Source organism: Magnolia sinica, chromosome 2 (assembly GCF_029962835.1).
Source record: "Magnolia sinica isolate HGM2019 chromosome 2, MsV1, whole genome shotgun sequence".
NCBI lineage: Eukaryota > Viridiplantae > Streptophyta > Magnoliopsida > Magnoliales > Magnoliaceae > Magnolia > Magnolia sinica.
This window is the reverse complement of record NC_080574.1, coordinates 67,409,591-67,434,641: the sequence shown is the minus strand read 5'-3', so window position 1 is coordinate 67,434,641 and position 25,051 is coordinate 67,409,591. Positions and strand designations below refer to the sequence as shown.

Below are 25,051 nucleotides of genomic sequence, written 5' to 3'. Positions count from 1 at the left end.
TCGACCTATGTTCAGGTGATGAGCCTCTCGTAATGACTTCGAGTATAAACACTTGAATTTACCTATCCACTGCTTTCATTAGGGGTGATGCCCTACAACTTGCCTATGGTATGTGATTAACTAGAATTGAGGACCCTAGATGGATCCCCACTTGGGTTAATGATATAAAGGGAGGTACCTTAGCTTCCCAAACTAGATGTATGAATAAGCCTAATTAAGTACTTGGTTAACATGACCATGCACCGCATTGCATGTGCTTTGGTGAGGAAGTGCACGTTTAGGGAGTTTGCCATGCGTGAATGGTTGATGAAGTCGCTGAGGGAGTGTTGGCAAGGGCATGCATCATTACTGCATATCATCCTTTCATTAACTAGAGTAGTTAGGAAATATTTGTTGTATTGCTTTATCATTACTATTTGATTGAATTGATAACATGTTAAACTTTGCCTTATAGTACCACTGAGTTAATCACTCACTCCCATTCTGGGACGGTGTTTTAAAACACTAACTAAACTCTATTTTAGCTTCAGATGACGATGAGGCTTACGTGACGGAGCCAGATTTCTTATATGAGGAGGAGGAGTTCTCCTACGTGCAGCTCTCAGGCGGGTCTGTGTAAACCTAGAGCCGCGTCGCTAGGATTACAGGGTAATCGAATAGTTGGACACTTTATGTTTTGCCATTTCGTAGATTTTGGAAACAATACATGTAAACATTCAGCCTAGTTACATGCTTATACTCTGGAGGTTGTAAATCGCTTACTTATTCAAATATGCATGTTACAGTCTTCCGCTTACTTAATCAAATTACCTTTGGAGTATGATATGCCATTTTGGTGTAATCCTACTAATGTTTAATGTACTAATATAGATAACATTTAAACATCATTATCTATGTTGCATAAGTGATGCGTTGGATCTCGGGAGTTGAGCTTTCCTCGACCCTCGAAATTCGGAGCGTTACAGATGCTGTCATCTTATCTTATCGCTAAGCCACTGGACAAGAAATATAAAATGCTCAACCAAATTAAACTGCCTTTCTTGCGATTGAGGCCATCCATCTGGTGGAAGCCACATGACATGACTAGGTCATCCCCCCTGAAATATCCCCCATCAAAAATCCTATCCATGCAATTGATGAATATTTTTCTTATTATGTAGACCATTGGCTAAACCCTCAAATTTCAGGCCACCTATCAGAAAATCAAGATCATCTGGTGGAAGTATATTTTTGGGGCATGTTCCATTCATAAGCAACTCTCCAATGATTTGTCTGGAGACAGATAAGTGGGTTGAGTTGGTCTTGCTCTGTCAGATTCAGGAAATACGGATTTCTTTCGGTTCATCCCAATTGGAATCACCTTATGAATTGTCAATCTACTTTATTAGTAGTTTGGATTACATATAAGCAATATAGTGGAACCCAAAAAGGTTTGAATAATAAGCAACTCCAATATATCTCACACACATGAAAGATACATAGTTTTTCTTTTCCTTCACACAAGACAAGGATGCTAATGCTCATTTCATTTTCCATGTTAATAAAGATAATGGCAATTATATTTTGAAATCTATGTGTCTTCTACTAACAAAACAATTTATAGGTATATTGCTGTTAGAGATAAACCATTACTCCAAAGCAATGGAGAACAGTTCAATCCCTTTATCGTTGGCACAACAACAAATATCCAGTTGGCGCAACAATAACTACAGGCACATCAAGTAGTGTTGCCAAGTATTTGGAAATTTGAGTTGTGACCTCACATGGATACATGGATATGTCTTCTCCTATGAGGTGAATAATAAAATGAGCAAGTTCTGTTTCTTTTCTACTTCGAATCTATCAAAGTTTTCTTGGATTTGTAGTTATTTTTAATGACTATTACATGGAGGACATTTTATATTATTCTTTTTAAAGTATACTGAGACATATTGGCAAAAATATCCAATCCAAATATTTGGAATTTGGATGATATATTTGATTTTGATTTCTTCATTTTCTTTTGTGTAGACTTACCTTCTTAAATAGGTTGGTTCATTTAGGGCTTGGAAAAATGGGTATATCAAGTTTTGGATATGTGTGTTGATTTGGCAATTAATTTTCATTATTTTTTTTAATTATTGAGAAATGCTGCCACGCCCTAGACTCGCTGACCGGACTCACAAGGAACCCGATAGCCGGTTCTGGTCGCAACAGCCTCCGTAGTACCCCATTCTCGGCTCCTGAGGCAGGTTCCGATCCTGAGATTCTACAAGGAGGATTTTTCATGATCATTACATCCATTCTAATACGAGCATACCCACGATCACAACAAGTAAATATCAGAAATAACAAAGGAGCACATTACAAAATCCACTATAAATTTGAGCTTTAGATATAGGGCTGAAGGAAATACATATGATAACAGAAGCAAGAAGGAAAGATCTGCAACACTGGGATCCTTGGCTCAACTCCTATCCAAGCTCTGTCCCTACGATGCTGACCTAGGATCTCCTGCACGTATCAATCGTGCATAAGCTTATAGAAGCTTAGAGGGTGGTGAAAATGTGTGACGATGGTGCACAGAAGAATAATAGGAGATATAGGAGGGAAACATGATCGATGCCAATGCCACAGGCCTAACTAAGGTTATCATGAATACAAGAAGCCATACAAAGCTATACAATGCAATGAGTACTCGGTGCCATACCAAGGCGATGCAATATAAAGCTTATACAGCCAATGCAAATGCAATACAAAGTGATGTCAATGCTCATAACCAGTCCACATACCCAATACAGTTCCATCATAAGAAATATCACCGGGGTCTAATGCACTACAAGATGACTTCTGCTTTACAGACCCGCACAGTCAAATGAGTGTAGGAGACCTCACTATCCGCCTGAGGACAACCAATCACCAGCAAGGCTCAATGGTAGCGGACCCATTCACGAGCTGGTCAAATTCAGACTAGCAATGCCCTCCCACTTAGGTTGATAAGGCCACATTCCATCCCAACTGACTACATGATAGTGGGAGACGCGACCTAATGGTGTAAGGCACTCAGGCACTCATGTTTCACTCGGTCACAGTGCTGAGGCATATCCTTGGTACCATGAAAGTTTAGGGGGTTTCACCCAAGGGCATCCTATGCATCCTAATGCTCAAGAAGAATATTTTCGGTGTCCACATATGGCCATCCATGAATATACTAGTGGAGGCAAGGCCCTGATGAATAAGGGCGATCATATCTATGAGATGCAATGTCAGATGCATGAGTCACGCATACCAATCATGCTCTAGCTCCAAGCACTCAATGCTCCAAGCACTCATTGTGCACAAGAGGGGAACTCCATCCCTCCATCATATCAATCCAATGACCACGCACAAATGAAATCCAAACACAACATAATGCATATAGGTCATGAGGGTGGGTCATACGGCAATGATGACTTAAAGCATACTCCTCCTTCCCAAGGAGGGAATCAAGTCTAGGTACTTAGACAATTAATCTAAGGAACAATCCTCTAATGGGGGCCCAATACTTTGGGGTAGCCCACAAAGCTAAGGAGGACAATATATAATCCTCAAGGAATAAGCGGTCCTAACGAGGGCCTATAGTGGGCCTTAAACCACCCATACTAACCCATGTGCCTACCTTAGGGCTAGAAAGGAGGACATCCAACCTTAATTGAGTCCCAAAAGGTAGCCCGCCACTACTCGAATATGAAACAAGGCCCAAGGCCTAAGCAATCCATGGCCTAGTAGGCTATACACCAAGCCCAATACATAGGAAATATGGTGGGCCCTCAAGCAAGGTTTGGACCCAACCATAACGGTCATAAACCCACATATTGTAGTGGGCCTAATGAGCAGTCCATTAATCCAACCATGAGAGCAATCCTCATACTTATTTTAAGTGAGTTGGGCCTCACAACTTGGCCCAAGTACAATGGTTATTTTGGTGGGCAACCAAGGGCCCAACTACTTGCATATTATGGCCCACAAACCCATCACGATAAGTAGTAAATGTAGGCCCAAAGGTCAAGGGGTCTATCTTGAAAGTTTCAGGACAAATGTACCTAGAAAATCTAACAAATAGCTATGAACATTGATCCAATAAAAACTCAACTGTAGTGGGCCTCAAGTGTGCATTAATTAAGCCCAAAGGCACATAAGGGAAATGACAAGATATGTGCATATAACATCCTTAAATTTGGTGGGCCATGCTACCCCAAAATATGCCATTAAGGTCAGCTAGTTTGGACCTATTGCTGGAATTCTAGCTCACTTGTTTTTTGGGCCTATTGGAGTCCAGGAATAAAAATCAATTTATAAAATTATAATTTACTGGTGACCCACACACATCATTGTGGGCCCCACTAGATGAATGGAGTGCATAAAACACATACATCAAGTGGGCCATACTGCTGGATTGGACGTCCAGCAGCAGCCCAATGACTTGGAAGTCCTTGATGGACGGTCAAGGGGGCCTGGATGGCAGCCCCCAAAACACATCAAAGTGGGCCCCACACATGGACGTCCCATAGGGAGGTGGGCCACATCCCATGTGGACCACACTATGGAGGGATGGTGTGGATATAACATGCATCAAGGTGGGCCAAAACATGGTGGACGGCCAGCCATGGCTGGACGCTAGCCCAGCTAGAATGTCCAGATACACTACGTGAAAAATGGAAAAAAATGACGGATTTAGAGACGGTTCTGGACCGTCTCTAAAATTGCTTGGTTTAAAGATGCTTTAGAGACGGCCGTAAACCATCTCTAAACTTTTAGACGACCCTTGACCGTCCTTAATAGTCTTAAAAATTTGAACGTCCATAAATCATTTAAGACGGTCAAAAACCGTCGTTAACTGCGGATAAAAGACGGCCATTGACCGGATGGAATAAGAAATGGTCTCTGACCGTCTTATATGCAGCCATTTAAGACGGTCATTAGCCGTCTCTTACTAGTAATTTGAGACTTTCAAGGACCGTCTCAATTAGAGACGGTCATTAGCCGTCTTTTCCTGTAATCTGAGACTGTCAAAAATAGTCTGTATTAGGGACGGTTCTTAGCTGTCTCCATTTGAGACTGTTAAGGACCGTCTCTATTAGAGACGGTCTTTGACCGTCTTATACGTGGTCATTTGAGATAGTCAAAGACTGTCTATATTAGAGACAGTCATTGGCCGTCTTTATTGGTAATCTGAGACTGTCAATTATAGATGGTCATCGGTTGTCTTTTACTGGATTAATGAGATAGTCAAAAATAGTCTGTATTAGGGACAATCCTTAGCAGTCTCCATTTAAGACTGTCAAAGACCATCGCTATTAGAGACGGTCCTTAGCCATCTTATAGTGGTCATTTGAGACTGTCAAAGACCGTCTGCATTAGAGACGGTCCTAAACCGTCTCTAATGCTTAAGTCAAAAATTAAGAAACAAAAAACTTGTGAATTTCGGAAAAAAAAAAAAAAAAAAAAAAAGTTAAAAAGCTTAGAAAAATAACTCATGTTGGTTAAGAAAAAAATTTAGATTTTGAAATAAAAATTAAGAACTTTGAACAATGTTGATAATTTTGAAAAAAAAAATCGATAAGTAAATAATATTTTGAAAAAGAAAATTTAAAAAATTAAATAAAATTGTGAAAAAATTGACAAATTGTAAAAAATATATATATTTTAAAAAAGAAAACTAGATTTTGTACTTTGAAAAGAAAAATTAAAAAGTTGTATAACAAAAGTGATATATAAAAAATGATATTTTGAAAAAGAAATTTTAAAAAATTAAACAAAATTGTGAAAAAATTGATAATTTGTAAAAAAATATATATGTTTTAAAAAAGAAAACTAGATTTTGTACTTTGAAAAGAAAAATTAAAAAGTTATATAACAAAAGTGATATTTTGAAAAAGAAAAATTAAAAAATTAAACAAAATTGTGAAAAAATTGATAAATTTTAAAATATATATATATTTTAAAATAGAAAACTAGATTTTGTATTTTGAAAAGAAAAATTAAAAAGTTATATAACAAAAGTGATATTTTAAAAATGTTATTTTGGAAAAGAAAATTTAAAAATTAAACAAAATTGTGAAAAAATTGACAAATTGTAAAAATTTTAAGATTTTGAAAATAAAAATTCAAAATTTGTATTTTAAATATTTTTGAAATATTTTATAATAAAAATAATATTTAGTTAAAAGAGAAAAAAAATATACATTTTGAAAAAAAAAAAATGTTAAATTTATTTGTGAAAAATAAAATTACTAAATTATTAGGCACATCCACTAATTGAACCTTTAATCGTTATTGGACAATCTAATCAGTTCAAATTGAATAGTAAATAACTTCAGATGTTTAAATCAAATTTCACTGAAATTGTTGATCAATATTGTATGCCCAATATCTTTCTCATATGTAGACATGTAAAATGGGCCAAATATTCTGGTTAAAATTGAGGCGAGTAACTAGTCAAATTGAGAGTATTGATAGTAAAATAGAGTGAATGGACCAGACATGTAAAATGGGCAAAATATTCTGGTTAAAATTGTGACCCAACTTACTGACCTCGTGAGAACCTAAGAATTGATGTTAGTAAGTTTTGTGGGCCCCATCATGATGTCTATTGAACATCAACACCGTGGATTTGATGTGTCCCCTTTATGTTATGAGATATCTATAAAATCATCGGTAAACGAAACTCAAGTGGGCCATACCATTTAAAACTATGTGAAGACATCCTAAAAAATATAAAAGCACTTGGTGGGGCCCACATGAGTTTTGGATGCGGTTGAAACTTAGTCTGACCCCTCATCCAAGTGGGACACACATAATGAGTGGGTTGGATATGTGAATCACATTTAGGCAGGCCCAATATATGATTATGAATGTTTTAAGGAAACCTTTCTCTACTACATTTAAGTGAGTTAATCATTACCTTTACCATAGTAAACTCTGTGGGGTTCACCGTTATTTATTTATTTTATCTACTCCATTCATCCATGTTAACAGATAATTTGAGATCTAAAAAACAAAAAGGAAGCATATCCAAAGCTCAAGTGGACCACACCACAGGAAATAGTGTGATTGAAACTCTACCATTTAAAATTTCTTAGAGGCCATAGAAGTTTTGGATCAAGCTGATGTTTGTGTTTTCTATTAATTTATATATTTTTGATATTATGAACAACCTTTAACTATTTTTGAACAATTTGATCAGTCCGGACATGAAGAGTAAATAATTTCAAATGTTTAAATCAAAATTCACTTAAATTGTTAATCAATCTTATTTGCCCAATATCTTTCTCATATGTAGTATGATCGAGGCGAGTAACTAGTCAAATTGAGGGTAATGATCAATAAAATAGAGTGAATGGACAGTGTCGATATACATAAAATATATCAAGGTGGGCCCTACACGGTTAGAGTAACACCCATGAAGGAATTACCTAAATAGTGAAATGGTACTATAAGGTCACCTCATAGGAACTTCCCATGAGGTTAATCTGCGTGCGCCCCACCATGATGTGTGTAGAACATCAACACCATGTATTTGATGTGTTCACTTTAAGTCCAAAAATCAGTCATATACGAAACTCAGGTGGGCCATAACATCTAAAACTATGCGAAGACATCCCTAAAATATATAAAAGCATTTGGTGGGGCCCACATGAGATGTGTATGAAACTTGGTCTGACTCCTCATCTAAGTGGGACACACATAATGAATGGGCTGGATCTATGAACCACATCTAGGTGGGCCTAATAAATGATTATGAATGTTTTAATGGGAGGGTAACCCTCTCAACTATAGTATGTGGTGTGGCCCACCCAAGTCATGGATTGACTTTATTGTTAAGCTTGTGGCTCACCATGGAATGGTGCATCTGACTAATGGGGTAGATCCAAAGTTTAAGTGGACCCACCATAGAAAAGAGTGGGATAGTGAATAAATGAATAAATCATGGTGGGCCCCACAGGATTTACTCAGTACACTTAGGGTATCGAGTTACTCTATACGCAATCCGCTTCCAACTAGAAACGTACGTGGTTTGGCTAGTTACGTTGCCACTAGCCAGGTTGCTAGTAGTCAATGCAATGTGGACCCCACCACGATGTATGTGTTTTATAGACGCCGTCTATCCATTTTGAAAGATAATTTTATATCTTGATCCGAAAATGAGATAGATCTTAATCTCAGGTGGACCACACCATATGAAAACAGTAATGATTGAATGTCCACCGTTAAAAACCTCCTAGGCCCCCTGTAATGGTTATTTGACATCTAACATGTTGATATATTAGGTGTAAAAAATTGGCTGAAGTGAAAAAATATATATCAGGTTGATCCAAAACTTTTGTGAGCCCTACCATGATGTATATGTTTAATCCATGTCGTCTATCTATTTTTAAAGATCATCTTACGATATGAAACCAAAAATGAGATATATCTAAATCTTAAGTGGACCACATTCCAGGAAACAGTGTTGAATGAGCGTTAACCATTAAAAAACATTTTGGGGCCATAAAAGTTTTGGATCAAACTGATTTTTGTTTTTCCCCTTCATCTGGCCTTGTATGACCTAATCAACATATTGGATGTCAAATAAACAGTACAGTAGGTCTTAGGAGGATTTTTATGTGGTTCACAAATCCATCCCATCCATTATGTGTCCCACTTGGATCAAACTGATTATTTCTATTTCATTTCAATATGCATTATTTGCATCGATGTATTTTATTTATTAGATTGTTGAAATTTGTTGGGGTATTTTGTGAATCTGTTTAGATTATCTATATACATTAGCATTTTTTTGGGTATTTATTGTTACATTTGGGCTTGCTTTGCATGTTATTGTTGCTGTTTACAATTATTGAGTGTTGGAGAATTTTCACTAATTGAATGCTGACAATGGTTTCTAGATGGTTAGAGAAAAGATGATGGATGTTCCATATTCAGCGTGAATGTGTGGCCCATTTGATGAATGTATCAGACTGATTTTGGGGTATGATGGACATTATATGGTGATCTACATGAGTGGCCCAGAACTCACATGTGCCATCCTTGAATATCCTTATGTATGTGTTAAGTATAGACCATTGGGTCTCTTTTCTCCAAAATTATATGTTAAAATGGATGGATGGAGTGGATAAAATGAATAAATCATGGTCGGCCCCATATGATATATAAAAATAGATGGATGACATGAATAAATCATGGGAACGGATTGGCTACTCCCCTTGACACCAGCCATTGGTTGGTGGTCGATGCTCTGTGGGGCCCACCATGATGTATGTGTATCATCCATGCCATCCATCTATTTTTATATATCATTTTATTATATGATAAAAAAAATGATTATATCTCAATCTCAAGTGGACCACATTATGGGAAATAGTGTTGAATGAATTTTGACCATTAAAAACGTTTTGGGGGCCATAAAAGTTTTAGATCAAGTTGATATTTATTTTTTCCCTTCATCTGGGTCTTTATGACCAAATCAATAGATTAGATGTCAAATAAATAGTACAGTGGGCCTTAGGAGGATTTTAATTGTGAATATCCATTCATTATTTTTGTCCTGTGGTGTGGTCCACCTAGGATTTATATCGCTATCAATTTTTGTATCAAGCACTAAAATGATCTTTAAAAATGTATGAATGGAATGGATGAAACATGTACATCATGGTGGCGCCCACAATGCACCGACCTAAATGTATCCCAAAATTGGGCGCGCGCTCAAAAGAAGTCGCGCCCAATCTCCCTCTCCCAAAATCTGCCCTCCCTCTACCCTCTCTCTGTCTCTCCCTCTGCCCTCGCTGCCATCCCTCTGCCCTCTCTCTCTCTCTCTCTCTCTCTCTCTCTCTCTCTCTCTCTCTCGCCGTCCCGGTCCTAGACACTCGCGCGACTCTGAGCTTCTTCCTACCCTCGACTCTCTCTCTCTCTCTCTTCCTGACTGGTGCGGCCAGCAGCCCCTGCCCTTCATCTTGTGTGGCCAGTAGCCCCTGCCCTTCATCTCTTCCCCGGCCAGGTACTTATTTCTCTATTTACATTTTTAATTTTTAGATATGTAAATCCACATACAATGGATGTATACCATGTATACAATGGATGCAGAGATAGAATAGTCTTGCCATTCATCATTTGTTGTGAATGTTTAAGGTGTGCACAACATGTGTTTGATGAAATGTCTCTGCTAACGTGATCTGGGGTTCAACAAGTTTATTCACTCTCTCGCTCGCCCTATCACTCTCTCCCTCACCCTTCCTCGCCCTCCATCACCCTCTCTCTCTCTCTCTCTCTCTCTCTCTCTCTCTCTCTCTCTCTCCCTCACCCTCTCTCTCTCCCTCCCTCCCTCTCTCTCAACCTCTCTGCCACTCTCCGGAGGATTTCTTCCCTAAATCTGACGATGCATCTTTTCAGCAAGCATAATCTTTCCAGTGAGCATCCAAGAAAAACTAACCACTCCGTCTATTTTTAAGTCCTTTAAATGAAAAAACAATCATTCATTTCTAAATTAGTGGACCTCTTATCTTTATAAATAGCCATTTCTTCCTTTATTTCATCGTTCAGCTATCCAAACATACATACAAGAAAGAGAGAGATGGGCTCCAAGTGACCATTGTCATTCATTAATTTATTTATCAATGTTTTGGTTGTGAGGCATCCTATTATGCTTGTTTGAGAGAAATTGCTTTGTTTGTTAAATAGCAATAGCTACTTGTAATATATGATTTTGATGATGGTTGTTGTCACATATTTGAAGATCTGTTGTATTGTATTTATATGTGGTGTCCTTAGGTCTTACATGAACTAATCGATGACTTCAATTGGACATGCCAAATTTGGATGATTATAACCTAAACCTAAACCTAAACCTAAACCTTAACCTAAACCTAAACCTAAACCTATAATTTATAACCTAAACCTAAACCTAAAACCTAAATGTATTCTCAAATCCCTAAACCTAAACCTACACCTAATCCTAATCTCAACTCCCTAACCTAAACCTAAACCTAAACTTGAAAACCCAAACCTAAACTCGATCTCGAACCCCCTTATTGCAGTACGAGATGTAACAAGAATATGCATTGATTGTGTATTTGAATTGTTTTAAATGCACCAACCAGAAACGATTTGAGACAATGTTCAATGATACTTTGTTAAATATGAAATTTATGACCTTTAGTAACTTGGTTAATTAAAAAGAACTACGTAGTGGCTTGATCCCAATCTAACTTTTTGGGTACGTAGGCAGCCGTTCTTAATGTACTAGAATATCGGTGCAACCACAAAGCTTTTTTCTCTTTTGAATTGAAACAGACTGTATCGGTTGCATTTTTCTCTGTCATACAGGTTGTGGCTATCGAAGATATAATATCACCTCCTTATAGGGAAACATTTAATGATGTGTATAGGTAAATTTATTTTTTCTTATTCCTTATATTGTTTTCCAGTTATATTTGTATTGTTTTCAGAGTATAGTAGCAATAGAAAGTGTTGGTCGATTGTGGCTTATAGACAAAAGGATGAGTAATCAACAATACGAATATGGGAGGCCTTCCCCAGGTATCCAAATGCTTTTAGATATAATTATGTTATTTTTAAATGTATTAGATCGAAATTGATGGAGCAGACCCGGATGTGCATCAGAGCTATCCGGATATTGAGCGGGGGTCCTTGGAAGGTGGGAACCACTATTATGACCATGATGAAGCTGTCTATTTCCTATGGATAGCATTGGAGTGACCTGACCATTTGGACAAGCCATGTTTATATATTTACTCGAAATTGATCGAGCAGACCCAGATGTGCGTCGGAGCTATCCGGATGTTAAGCGAGGGTCCCTGGAAGGTGGGAACCGCTGTTATGACCATGATGAAGCTGTCCATTTCCTATGGATAAGATTGGAAGGGCCTGACCATTTGGACAGGCCATGTTTATGTATTTATTCAAAATTAATGGAGCAGACCCGAATATGCGTCGGAGCTATCCGGATGTTGAGCGGGGTCCCTGAAAGATGGGAACCACTGTTATGACTATGATGAAACTGTCCATTTTCTATTAACAGCATTGGAAGGGCCTGGCCAATTGGAGCAAGGCGTGTTTATATCTGTATTTACAGGGACCACACCCTTAACCTATAACCTAAACCTATTCTTAAATCCCAAAACTAATAACTACAACCTAAACCTATAACCTAAACCTATAAACTATAACCTAAACTCAATTCCCTAAACTTGAACCTACAACCTAACCTAAACCTATACTTATTCCCAAAACCTATTCTTAAATCCCAAAACTTATAACCTAAACCATACCTTAAACCTATAACCTATAACCTGAACCTATAACCTAAACTCAATTCCTAAACCTTAACCTATAACCTAACCTAAACCTATACTTATAACCTAAAACTATTCTCAAAGCCCAAAACCTATAACCTATTACCTGAACCTATAACCGAAACTCAATTCCCTAAATCTTAACCTATAACCTAACCTAAGCCTATACTTATAAGCTAAACCTATTCTCAAATCCCAAAACCTATAACTATAACCTAAACCTTAACCAAAAACCTATAACCAAACATAAACCTAAACCTATAACCTAAACCTTAACCAAAAACCTATAACCAAACATAAACCTAAACCTATAACCTATACCTATAACCTTCACCTTAACATATAACCTTAACCTAAACGTAAACCTAAACCTAAACTTATAACCTAATCCTATTCTCCAATCCCTAAACCTAAACCTAAACCTTAATGTATTCTCAAATCCCTATACCTAAACCTACACCTAATGCTAATCTAAACTCCCTAACCTAAACCTAAACCTAAACTTGAAAACGCAAACCTAAAACCGATCCCGATTTCCTAAACCTAAACCTAAACCTAAACCTATAATCTATAACCTAAACCTAAACTCAAAACCTAAATGTATTCTTAAATACCTAAACCTAAACCTACACCTAATCCTAATCTCAACTCCCTAACGTAAACTTAAACCTAAACTTGAAAACCCAAACCTAAACCCGATCCCAAACCTAAACCCGATTTCCTAAACCTAAACATTAACCTATTCTCAATTCCCTAAACCTATATCTTATAACCTAAACCAAAACCTAAACCTATACCTTAACCTAAACCTATAACCTATAACCTAAACATAAACCTAAAACCTAAATGTATTCTCAAATCCCTAAACCTAAACCTACACCTAATCCTAATCTCAACTCCCTAACCTAAACCTAAAACCTAAATCTATTCTCAAATCCCTTAACCTAAACCTACACCTAATCCTTATCTCAACTCCCTAACCTAAACCTAAACCTAAACTTGAAAATGAAAACCTAAACCCGATCCCGAACCTGAACCCGATTTCCTAAACCTAAACCGATTCTCAATTCCCTAAACCTATTGCTTATAACCTAAACCTAAACCTAAACTTAAACCTAAACCTAAACCTATAACCTATAACCTAAACATAAACCTAAAACCTAAATGTATTCTCAAATCCCTAAACCTAAACCTACACGTAATCTTAATCTCAACTCCCTAACCTAAACCTAAACCTAAGCTTGAAAACTCAAACCTAAACCCGATCCCGAACCTAAACCCAATTTCCTAAACCTAAACCTTAATGTATTCTCAAATCCCTAAACCTAAACCTACACCTAATCCTAATCTCAATTCCCTAACCTAAACATAAACCTAAACTTGAAAACCCAAACCTAAACCCGATCTCGAACCCGAACCCGATTTCCTAAACCTAAACCTTAACTTATTCTCAATTCCCTAAACCTATAGCTTATAACCTAAACCTAAACCTAAACCTAAACCTAAACCTAGACCAATAACCTATAACCTAAACCTAAACCTAAACCCTAAATGTATTCTTAAATCCCTAAACCTAAACCTACACCTAATCCTAATCTCAACTCCCTAACCTAAACCTAAACCCAAACTTGAAAACCCAAAACTAAACCCGATCCCGAACCCAAGCCCGATTTCCTAAACCTAAACATTAACCTATTCTCAAATCCCTAAACCTATATCTTATAACTTAAACCTAAACCCAAACGTAAACCTTAACCTAAACCTATAACCAATAACCTTAACCTAAACATAAACCTAAACCTATAACCTATAACCTAAACCTAAACCTATAACCTAATTGTATTCTCAAATCCTTAAACCTAAACCTACACCTAATCCTAATCTCAACTCCCTAACCTAAACCTAAACTTGAAAACCCAAACCTAAACCCGATCCCGAACCCGAACCCGATTTCCTAAATCTAAACCTTAACCTATTCTCAATTCCCTAAACCTATTGCTTATAACCTAAACCGAAACCTAAACCTAAACCTAAACCTAAACCTAAACCTATAACCTATAACCTAAACATAAACCTAAAATGTAAATGTATTCTCAAATCCCTAAACCTAAACCTACACATAATCCTAATCTCAACTCCCTAACCTAAACCTAAACCTAAGCATGAAAACTCAAACCTAAACCCAATCCCGAACCCGAACACGATTTCCTAAACCTAAACCTTAATGTATTCTCAAATCCCTAAACCTAAACCTATACCTAATCCTAATCTCAACTCCCTAACCTAAACCTAAACCTAAACATGAAAACCAAAACCTAAACTTGATCCCGAACCCGAACTCGATTTCCTAAACCTAAACCTAAACCTATTCTCAATTCCCTAAACCTATAGCATATAACCTAAACCTAAACCTATAACATAAAACCTAAACCTAAACCTATAACCTAATCTTTTCTTAAATACCTAAACCTAAAGCTACACCTAATCCTAATCTCGACTCTCAAACCTAAACCTAAACCTAAACTTAAAAACCAAAACCTAAACCCAATCGTGAACCCGAACCCGATTTCCTAAACCTAAACCTTAACCTATCCTCAATTCCCTAAACCTATAGCTTATAACCTAAACCTAAACCTTAACCTAAACCTAAACCTAAACCTAAACCTATAACCTATAACCTAAACCTAAACCTAAAACCTAAATGTATTCTTAAATCCCTAAACCTAAACCTACACCTAATCCAAATCTCAACTCCCTAACCTAAACCTAAATCTAAACTTGAAAACCAAAACCTAAACCTGATCTCGAACCTGAACCTGATTTCCTATTCCTAAACCTTAACCTATTCTCAATTCCCAAAACCTATTGCTGATAACCTAAACCGAAACATAAACCTATACCTTAACCTAAACCTAAACCTAAACCTATAACCTATAACCTAAACATAAACCGAAAACCTAAATGTATTCTCAAATCCCTAAACCTAAACCTACACCTAATCCTAATCTTAACTCCCTAACCTAAACCTAAACCTAAACTTGAAAACTCAAACCTAAACCCGATCTCGAACCCCAACCCGATTTCCTAAACCTAAACCTTAATGTATTCTCAATTCCCTAAACCTAAACCAACACCTAATCCTAATTTCAACTCCCTAACCTAAACCTAAACCTAAACTTGAAAATGCAAATGAAAATCCAAACCTAAACCTGATCCCGAACCCGAACCCGAATTCCTAAACCTAAACCTTAACCTATTCCCAATTCCCTAAACCTATTGCTTATAACCTAAACCGAAACCTAAACCTATACCTTAACCTAAACCTAAACATAAACCTATAACCTAAATCTAAACCTAAAACCTAAATATATTCTCAAATCCCTAAACCTAAACCTACTCCTAATCCTAATCTCAACTCCCTAACCTAAACTAAACCTAAACTTGAAAACCAAAACCTAAACCCGATCCCGAACCCGAACCCGATTTCCTAAACCTAAACCTTAACCTATTCTCAATTCCCTAAACCTATAGCTTATAACCTAAACCTAAGCCTAAACCTTAACCTTAACCTAAGCCTAAACCTAAACCTGTAACCTATAACATAAACCTAAACCTAAAACCTAAATGTATTCTCAAATCCCTGAACCTAAACCTACACCTAATCCTAATTTCAACTCCCTAACCTAAACCTAAACCTAAACTTGAAAACCAAAACGTAAACCCGATCCCGAACCCGAACCCGATTTCCTAACCCTAAACCTTAACCTATTCTCAATTCCCTAAACCTATTGCTTATAACCTAAACCGAAACCTAAACCTATACCTTAACCTAAACCTATAACCTATAACCTAAACATAAACCTAAAACCTAAATGTATTCTCAAATCCCTAAACCTAAACCTACACCTAATCCTAATCTCAACTCCCTAACCTAAACCTAAACCTATACTTGAAAACTCAAGCCTAAACCCGATCTCGAACCTGAACCCGATTTTCGAAACCTAAACCTTCATGTATTCTCAAATCCCTAAACCTAAACCTACACCTAATCCTAATCTCAACTCCCGAACCTAAACCTAAACATAAACTTAAAAACTCAAACCTAAACCCGATCTCAAACCCGAACCCGATTTCCTAAACCTAAACCTTAACTTTTTCCCAATTCCCTAAACCCATAGCTTATAACCTAAACCTAAACCTAAACCTAAACCTTAACCTAAACCTAAACCTAAACCAATAACCTATAACCAATCCCTAAACCTAAAACCTAAATGTATTCTCAAATCCCTAAACCTAAACCTAAACCTACACCTAATCCTAATCTCAACTCCCTAACCTAAACCTAAACTTGAAAAGCCAAACCTAAATCCAATCTCGAACCCGAACCCGATTTCCTAAACATAAACCTTATCCTATTCTCAATTCCCTAAACCTATAGCTTATAACCTAAACCTAAACCTAAACCTAAACCTATATAACATATAACCTAAACCTAAACTTAAAACCTAATGTATTCTCAAATCCCTAAACCTAAACCTACACCTAATCCTAATCTCAACTCCCTAACCTAAACCTAAACCTAAACCTAAACTTGAAAACCCAAACCTAAACCCGATCCCGAACCCGAACCCGATTTCCTAAACCTAAAACTTAACCAATTCTCAATTCCCTAAACCTATAGCTTATAACCTAAACCTAAACCTAAACCTAAACCTTAACCTAAACCAATAACCTATAACCTGAGCCTAAACCTAAAACCTAAATGTATTCTTGAATCCCTAAACCTATACCTACACCTAATCCTAATCTCAGCTCCCTAACCTAAACCTAAACCTAAACTTGAAAACCCAAACCTAAACCCGATGCCGAGCCCGAACTCGATTTCCTTAACCTAAACATTAACTTATTCTCAATTCCCTAAACCTATAGCTTATAAGCTAAACCTAAGCCAAAACCTAAACCTATAACCTAAATGTATTCTCAAATCCCTAAACCTAAACCTATACCTAATCCTAATCTCAACTTCCTAACCTAAACTTGAAAACCCAAACCTAAACCCGATGCTGAACCCGAACCCAATTTCCTAAACCTAAACCTAAACCTAAACCTAAACTTGAAAACCCAAACCTAAACCCGATGTCAAACCCGAACCCGATTTCCTAAACCTAAACCTTAACCTATTCTCAAATTCCTAAACCTTAGACTATAACCTAACCTAAACCTAAACCTATTACCTGCACTTATAACCCAAACCTATAACCAAAACCTAAGCCTAAAACATAAACCTAAACCTAAAATCGAAATGTATTCTCAAATCCTTAAACCTAAACCTACACCTAATCCTAATCTCAACTCCCTAACCTAAACTTAAACCAAAACTTGAAAACCCAAACCTAACCCTGATCCCAAACCTGGACCCATTTTCCTAAACCTAAACCTTAACCTTAACCTATTCTCAATTCCCTAAAGCTATAACCTATATACTATAACCTATAACTAAAACCTAAACCTTAACCTAAACTTATAACCTAAACCTTAACCTAAACCAAAACCTATAACCTAAACCTTAACCTATAACCTATAACCTATAACCTAAACTTATAACCTAAAACCTAATCCTAAACCTAAACCTATAACCTAAAACCTAAAACCTAAACCTAAACCTATAACCTAAATGTATTATCAAATCCTTAAACCTAGACCTACTCCTAATCCTAATCTCAACTCCCTAACCTACACCTAAACCTAAACTTGAAAACCCAAACCTAAACCCGATCCCGAACCCAAACTCAATTACTGTAATAGTGTTGCCCAATCACATGGCAAGAAACAAGAATGTATCCCTTTTAACACATGCCCCTTTTTATAAAGCTTTAATTTTTGTTGTTTCTATTAACTTGAATTGAAACACTTTTTTGCATTATTTGCTTGCATTAGTTTTATTTTAATGATCAGTTTTATTTTAAAAAAGTGTCCACTTTTTTTGGAATATATTTTTTTTTTCAGATGAAAGACACAAAAAGAAAATTGTTGATGATTTTTTTTCCTTTTTTTATTTATTATGTTAAACTTATATGTATTTATGCATGGATGAATGTAATGTGGATAAGATTGTTTGTTGGATGGATGTAGTTTATGTTTGGATGAATGTAGTTTATGTTGGATTTACGTAGTTTGGGTTTAGATGGATATGAATGTGAATATGATGAAATATATTATATAACATGTATATATCAGGAAGAATACGATGAAATATATTGTAACAGGTGTATATTGATGCTCTCAAATTTGAAAATGTGCTTTGAAGGCTCATAAGGGACAGTCCATGAGTCCTTTTTAAGGACGGTTTGTGGCCGTCCTTTGAAGGCTCATAAGAGACGGTCCATGATAGTCCTTTTTAAGGACGGTCTATGACTGTCCTTTTAAAGGACGGTCCATAGCCATCCTTTGAATGACAATAAGAGATGGTCCATGACAGTCCTTTTTAAGGAGGGTCTATGACTGTCCTTTTAAAGGACGGTCCATAGCTGTCCTTTGAAGGCTCATCAGAGATGGTCTATGACAGTCCTTTTTAAGGACGGTCCATGACTGTCCTTAAAAAGGACTGTTGATGGTTGTCCTTTAAAGGCTCATAAGAGACGGTCCATGACCGTCCTTTTTTCGTCAATAAGAATGACGGTTTTCAACCGTCCTTTAAGTAATACGACACGTCAAAATTTGACGGCCCTTGCGACGGTCCATGACCGTCCTTTTTGGTAAGTTAAGACAGTTTTGGACCATCCTTTTTTCTCAATTTTGGCGTAGTGATATGGCTACTAGTCCAGCAACAATTTCTCTAATTTTGGGTGGATAGGTTGTGGCCCACACCCCCAAGATAGGTCTCAACATGTTGGGCCACAAGTTGGGCCAATAGGGAAACCTTAAGCCCAAGTAAAACATGAAGAAAGTGCATGGACAACAAGGTGAAAACAGAAATTCTGTTGCATAAAAAAATGTTGTTGTCCATACAATGTTCACCCATTAAAGTGGGCCTAATCTGTCCAAAAAGGGGAGGGATGAGTGATTAGTATTTCTCTCATAAAATACAGCAAGGTAGGGTCCACAAAAGTGACCCACCACTCAAGGAAATGAAGCTGATATTAGTATTTCCCCTTCATCAATGTGGCTGGACGGTCCAGCAAGGTAGACCGTCCACCCCTATGGGCCACCCTTTTGGGTCCCATTGCTTGAACAAATGGAGGTAGGGTTTAGGGTACTTCAAGGTGAGGTCCACTACTCCAGTGAATACCCCACGTCGGGGAGAAAAATGATCAAAAGGATGGGCAAAACCCAAGCCAAAAAACTGTTACAAATAGTCCAATAAAAACAGTCCTAAAATTCTGGGGAGCCATATATGGCTGGACATATCAGCCCATATCTAGATATATACATATATCCAAGGGTGGTGGGCCCTACTACTGTCTAGATCAAAACCCCAAGCCAAATCACTTACATGCATCAGATAAGGTAGTAAATGGGACACTCCAAATCAAGCAATGGGAGGTAGGGGCATCCCACCATTACTGGATTTTCTGGACAATCTAGGCCCACTAAGTGGGCCGCACACATCATCAACAAAAAAAAAAGAAGAAGAGGAAGAACATCCCAGCCATAGGGAGAAGGCTCCGCCACTATTGAGCCTTCTCTAAGACAATCACACCCACGCATTTCATTCATATACATATTACATCCTGGATCTACATCATGCATGATCTATAAGAAAAGTGAATGGTTGGGATGCCATCTCCTCCATGATGTTAGGGTCTAAATGACCCATCATGCTCAAGAAATTAAGAGAAACCTCCATGATGGGGTCCATCAAGGAGAAACCCCATGCATGGGACATACATGCATAAGGTAGGCCATTTGGCCACATCCAAGGGATTGTGTAAGATCTCCACCATTGATTGGTGAGTCCTACACTTTCTAAAGAAGAAAAGAGAAGAACTAAGCTATGGTAAAGGAATGTATACATTTAGAGGAGCACCAAAACTTAGATCACCAAGATCCAAATGCTCCAAGGAATCAAGATTGATGGATGAGATGGGATTGAGATGGATGGATTAAGAGAGATTGGAGAAGAAAGGGGCTGGAATGGTGTGGACGTCCCACCCTCTCTAGTTTGGGAGAATGAGAATGAGAGGGAGAAAATGAGAGGGGGAGAAGAGAGAGGGATGGTTGTAGTAATGTGATGATTACAAATGGTTAGAAAAGAGCAACCATGACGGTTTCTCTCTAGGAAAGGGTGACTTGGTTAGAGAGCTCATGATGAGCTAGTAAATAAAGGTTTATATGGGGGCTATAGACTAGGGATGGGTGGTGTTTGGGTGGTGGGTAGTGTAGAAGATGGGATTTGGGTGGTGTATTGGTGATGTGTGTTGGAACTTATACCAAGGGAGTGAGCCACCATGCAAAATTGTGCTCTTCACACTAGGTGGGCCACATGATCATGATCAAAGACTAAAAATAAAATGCATACAACTTATGATCTACATGTCGGATGGACGCACGAAATGTGTCATTGGAATTGCAACGACAATGCGAACAAGATGGCATAGGTTTCAGCTCGATCCGAGTCGGGTCAACATGACCGGACTTAAAGATGACCGCAAACACTATCCGAGGGTTGCAGGTCATCGTGATTCGACCAATAGGACCACGGGACAAGAGAAATGAAATGCACACTCATACACACACATGCACTTGGGTCGGGTCTTACAAACACCGACGGCTTTGGATGTCAAACTTAGCTGTCAGAAAAGTCAATGGCTTTCACCGACAGTTTTGGCCATCGCCCTTAGCCATCAGAAACGCCGATGATTTTAGTGGTAAAACATGCTGATGGATAAAACTGTCACCCTAAACCGTCAGAAACATCGACAGTTTTAGTCTTTGGTGAGCAACGTCGAGGCCCCCTTTCCCGACAGACCATTTGACGGCTTTTAGCCATTGGGGAAGGTCATTGCCAATGGTTTTTAGCTATCGGCATTGCCTTGTTTTTTTTGTAGTGGCGTCGACTAAGAGGATCTCTACCCAAAGCACATTACATCCATGATAAAATATTTAAATCAATAATTGTGATACCTTTAACACATCACTTGCACTAAAGGGAAAATAAATTGAATCATGAGAGTTTTGGAATTCCAAGACACAAGCCCAAGCCCTAAAGTGAGGTAGCACAAAGCTAACATAATAAAGGGGAAGAGTAGCAATAAGCTAACTCAATAAAAGAGAAGAGTAACGATAGGCTAACTCAATATTAGAGGAGAGTAGCAATGGCTAACTCAATAAAAGAGAAGAGTAGCAATGACTAACTTAACAAAATAGAAGAATAACAATGGGTAACTCAACAAAATTGGTAAAGGGCAAGGGTAAGGCTTGTATCCATAGCCTCACATAAATTCATAAATATCATGCATAATTAAAATCATACATTAACCATAATTCCTAAATGATAAATAATTAATGGTGATAAATCATATAATTGCAGGGAGGATTCACAGTAACATCAAAGTATGTAAAAGGACAAGATAAATCATACCAACTCAAATTAATGTAAACTTACACTACGCCAAAACAGTGAAAAAAGTACAGCCGAAAACCATCTCAAATCTCAATGAATGACGATTTTGAACTGTCGCATGGGACGTCCCAATTTGCTGCATCGTATTAGTTAAAGGACGGTCATGGACTATCATTAAAGATTGACAGTAAAAGGACAGTCATGGACCGTCATCAAAGATGGACATTAAAAGGACAGTTATGGACCGTCTGTAAAGAAGGACGGTCATAGACTGTCATTAAAGATGGAAAATAAAAGGACTGCTATAGACCATCTCTAATGTTAGATTGTTACAAACCGTCTAAATCACCGATGGTCTATGGGCGTCGTTAGTGTGCATTTAACGCCTTTAAAAAAGGCTGGTTATAGACCATCTCGGATTTTAATATTTTAGAAAAATATGTACAACCTAAAGCCATCGAAAAATTTCTTGCATTAAAAAAAAATCGGCAGCAATTTTCTTTGTGTTTCATTCATCTAATAAAAAAATATTCAACCAACAAGACATAGTTATAATTCAGAATTAAGAAGAATTGTTAATCTTAAATAGAAACTTCATTTAAGTAGACAAGGAAATAATAAAGAAAATTATTCTAATTCAAGTTACTAGAAACAACAACAAAAATTAAAGCTTCGTAAAAAGAGGCATGTGTTAAAGGAATACCTCATTAATTCTCATGCATAAGAGTCCAATGATGATGAGAACAAGAATTGCAGCACAAGGGTCTATAAATATGACAATGTTATCATGCAAAGAAATAGGATAATATTAGATGTTAATGCACTTGTAGTAAGTTCTATCAAATCCCTTCTTAGATTACATGAGACAAACTTGTGGTGGTTGGGACTTCTGATCTGGCAGGCTACTTCATGGATGGGACAGACCAAAAATTACATTCAACACAAAATTTTGACCATCCAAGTGTGACTTTTGATAACTAAAAAGGAAAAGAAAAGAAAAAAGAGAGAATCTGTTGCCTGTTAATAATGACACAAGAAAATGAGATGTACCTGTGTCTTCTCAAGGGGACAGAATACAACAACCTCATATCCAATCGTATCATGGCTGCCTCCTACAACATTGTCAACAAAAGAAATTAGCTATTTTCCACTAGCTACCCAAGATTTATAACAGTGCACATGTACACATGATGTCATGCCAAGTAAGGCTAAATTGAAGCATTAGACACCAAGTCCGTCTTTGACACCAACACAACAATATCTAAGAAGTCTTAAAATGAATGTTAGCTTGAGAAACAGTTTTTGGCCAATGAAAAACTATAATGAAAATGGCTGTGTATAAACAGCTTCACCTGATCTAAAGACTAGAAGAAAAGAATAAATGTCATTTACCTGGCAAGCAATGGATGCAGATTGTCTCATCAACTTAAGTTCCAAGGAACATGTTTTTGGTGACGATGTTTGTGTAACACGTGCCATCCGAAAGTGGGCAGACACAGTATGACAGCTATAATAATTCTCAACATGATGTGCTATTATTGCTCCACATGTTACTCCTCATCCGCAACAATGCGTCGGCCACTTCATGTGGGCGGCTGTACAATAGGAGAAGCCAACCATTGATAGGGACTAAAAGGGTGGGAAAATGTCTTCCATTTACATGCAAATTGTCTCATCAATCATTTTTGGAAGGATCTGCACCCAATAGAGCATAACAACAAGAACAAATTAAACTGCTAATAGAAGCAAATGTGTGTGTGGCCTATTGTGTCAGGGAATTTTTTTTTTTTAAAAAAAAAGAAAAAAAAGGGAAAAAAGAATAGACCAACCTCACGAATTATGCGCATAGGAAATGCCCTTTTGGCCTTGAATGTATCCAAAGCCGCATTTACTCAAGCAATCTCACCTTGCCAAATCACTGCCTGCAGGTTCATAAAACAGTCAGTCAAAAATTATTGAGTAGGAGTATTTTTCACAACATGGGCATGGATTATGTGGATGTGACCATGCCAAAAGAAGAACAGAGTGAAGGGAACAGATAGCAATGATGTGCTAGCTTAAAATAAAAATATTATGCATGCATGTCCCTTGATAGTGGAATGATGGAACAAGATTCATATAGCTAGCCCGATTAATTGGGATCAGGCTTCGATCTCAGAAACGTATTCCTTTTCATGTGTCTCGGGATTCTAAGGAAGACTACTAGTCCCCCCAACAAAGGGATCTTGCTAAAAATATAAAAAAGCTCTATGATGTATTTTATCTAGCAACAGGAGTATATGAACCTTTAAGAGGACCCAAAAGAGCCATACCACTCATACCTGTACCTTGATCTAGGTACTAGGGTCCAGTTGAAGCACTCATGTAACATAGCATACTGAAGCCCATATTCTAGCATAAGAAAGAACCAAAAATTAAAAGAAACAGGGTAGCATCTAAATCCAATAGAAACAGAAATTGACATGTGACAACTCTTTAAACAATTCTTACAAACGATATGCAATTTCAAATAAAATGAATCAATGTACCATGTAACATGAAAGTGAGAAATTGCCAGTTCTAGGTAATCGTACAAGCATATATTGTATAATAAAAAAAAAAAAAACTTAGAGAAAAATATAAAAAATAACCAAAAGCTTTTGTGAGTTCAGTCTTCCCAACTCTAGTTGGGCCATAGAAGAGCATTGCTGCAATGGGTTTGTCAAGGTCCTTCAGCCCAATGAGGGAGAGATGGCATTGACGGCATCATCTTGGCCAATCACATGTTTCCTAAGCTGCTCATCAAGGCACCAGAAGCATCCTTTCATCTGTATTGAGCTGCTGAATTTTGATTCCTGACCATAATGAAACAAAAGCCGCTATTTCATCTGGTCCTACCATTACAGGTCTGTAAGAAGACAAAAGGCATATTTTGTACCAAGAACTAGGTACACCATGTGTCAAGTATTGGAGGTCAATAATTAGACACCTAAATGGAGAAAACACAAAAGATGGATATATTCAGGTTGTTGAATGGTTAAATTAGTGAAGCCTAACTTGCTTGAAAAGTCCTTTAATTGGGAGTGATTGGGGAAAAGTCCAACCAATTGTAAACATGTTCAACAACCAAAAGTTAATAGTGTCTATGATCATCTGACCAGTAGAAATCCTAACATGAACC

The 25,051-nt window shown here is 37.3% G+C and overlaps 1 long non-coding RNA gene across 1 annotated transcript; it reads right to left on the bottom strand.

Moving 5' to 3' along the window:
• Positions 1 to 22,630: 22,630 nt before the first annotated feature.
• LOC131229203 (uncharacterized) lies at positions 22,631 to 24,415 on the bottom strand. Its single transcript, XR_009163211.1, has 3 exons — positions 24,219 to 24,415; positions 23,721 to 23,813; positions 22,631 to 23,003 (listed from the first exon to the last, which is right to left on the bottom strand). It is a non-coding gene; the product is annotated as an uncharacterized LOC131229203 (long non-coding RNA).
• Positions 24,416 to 25,051: the final 636 nt, after the last annotated feature.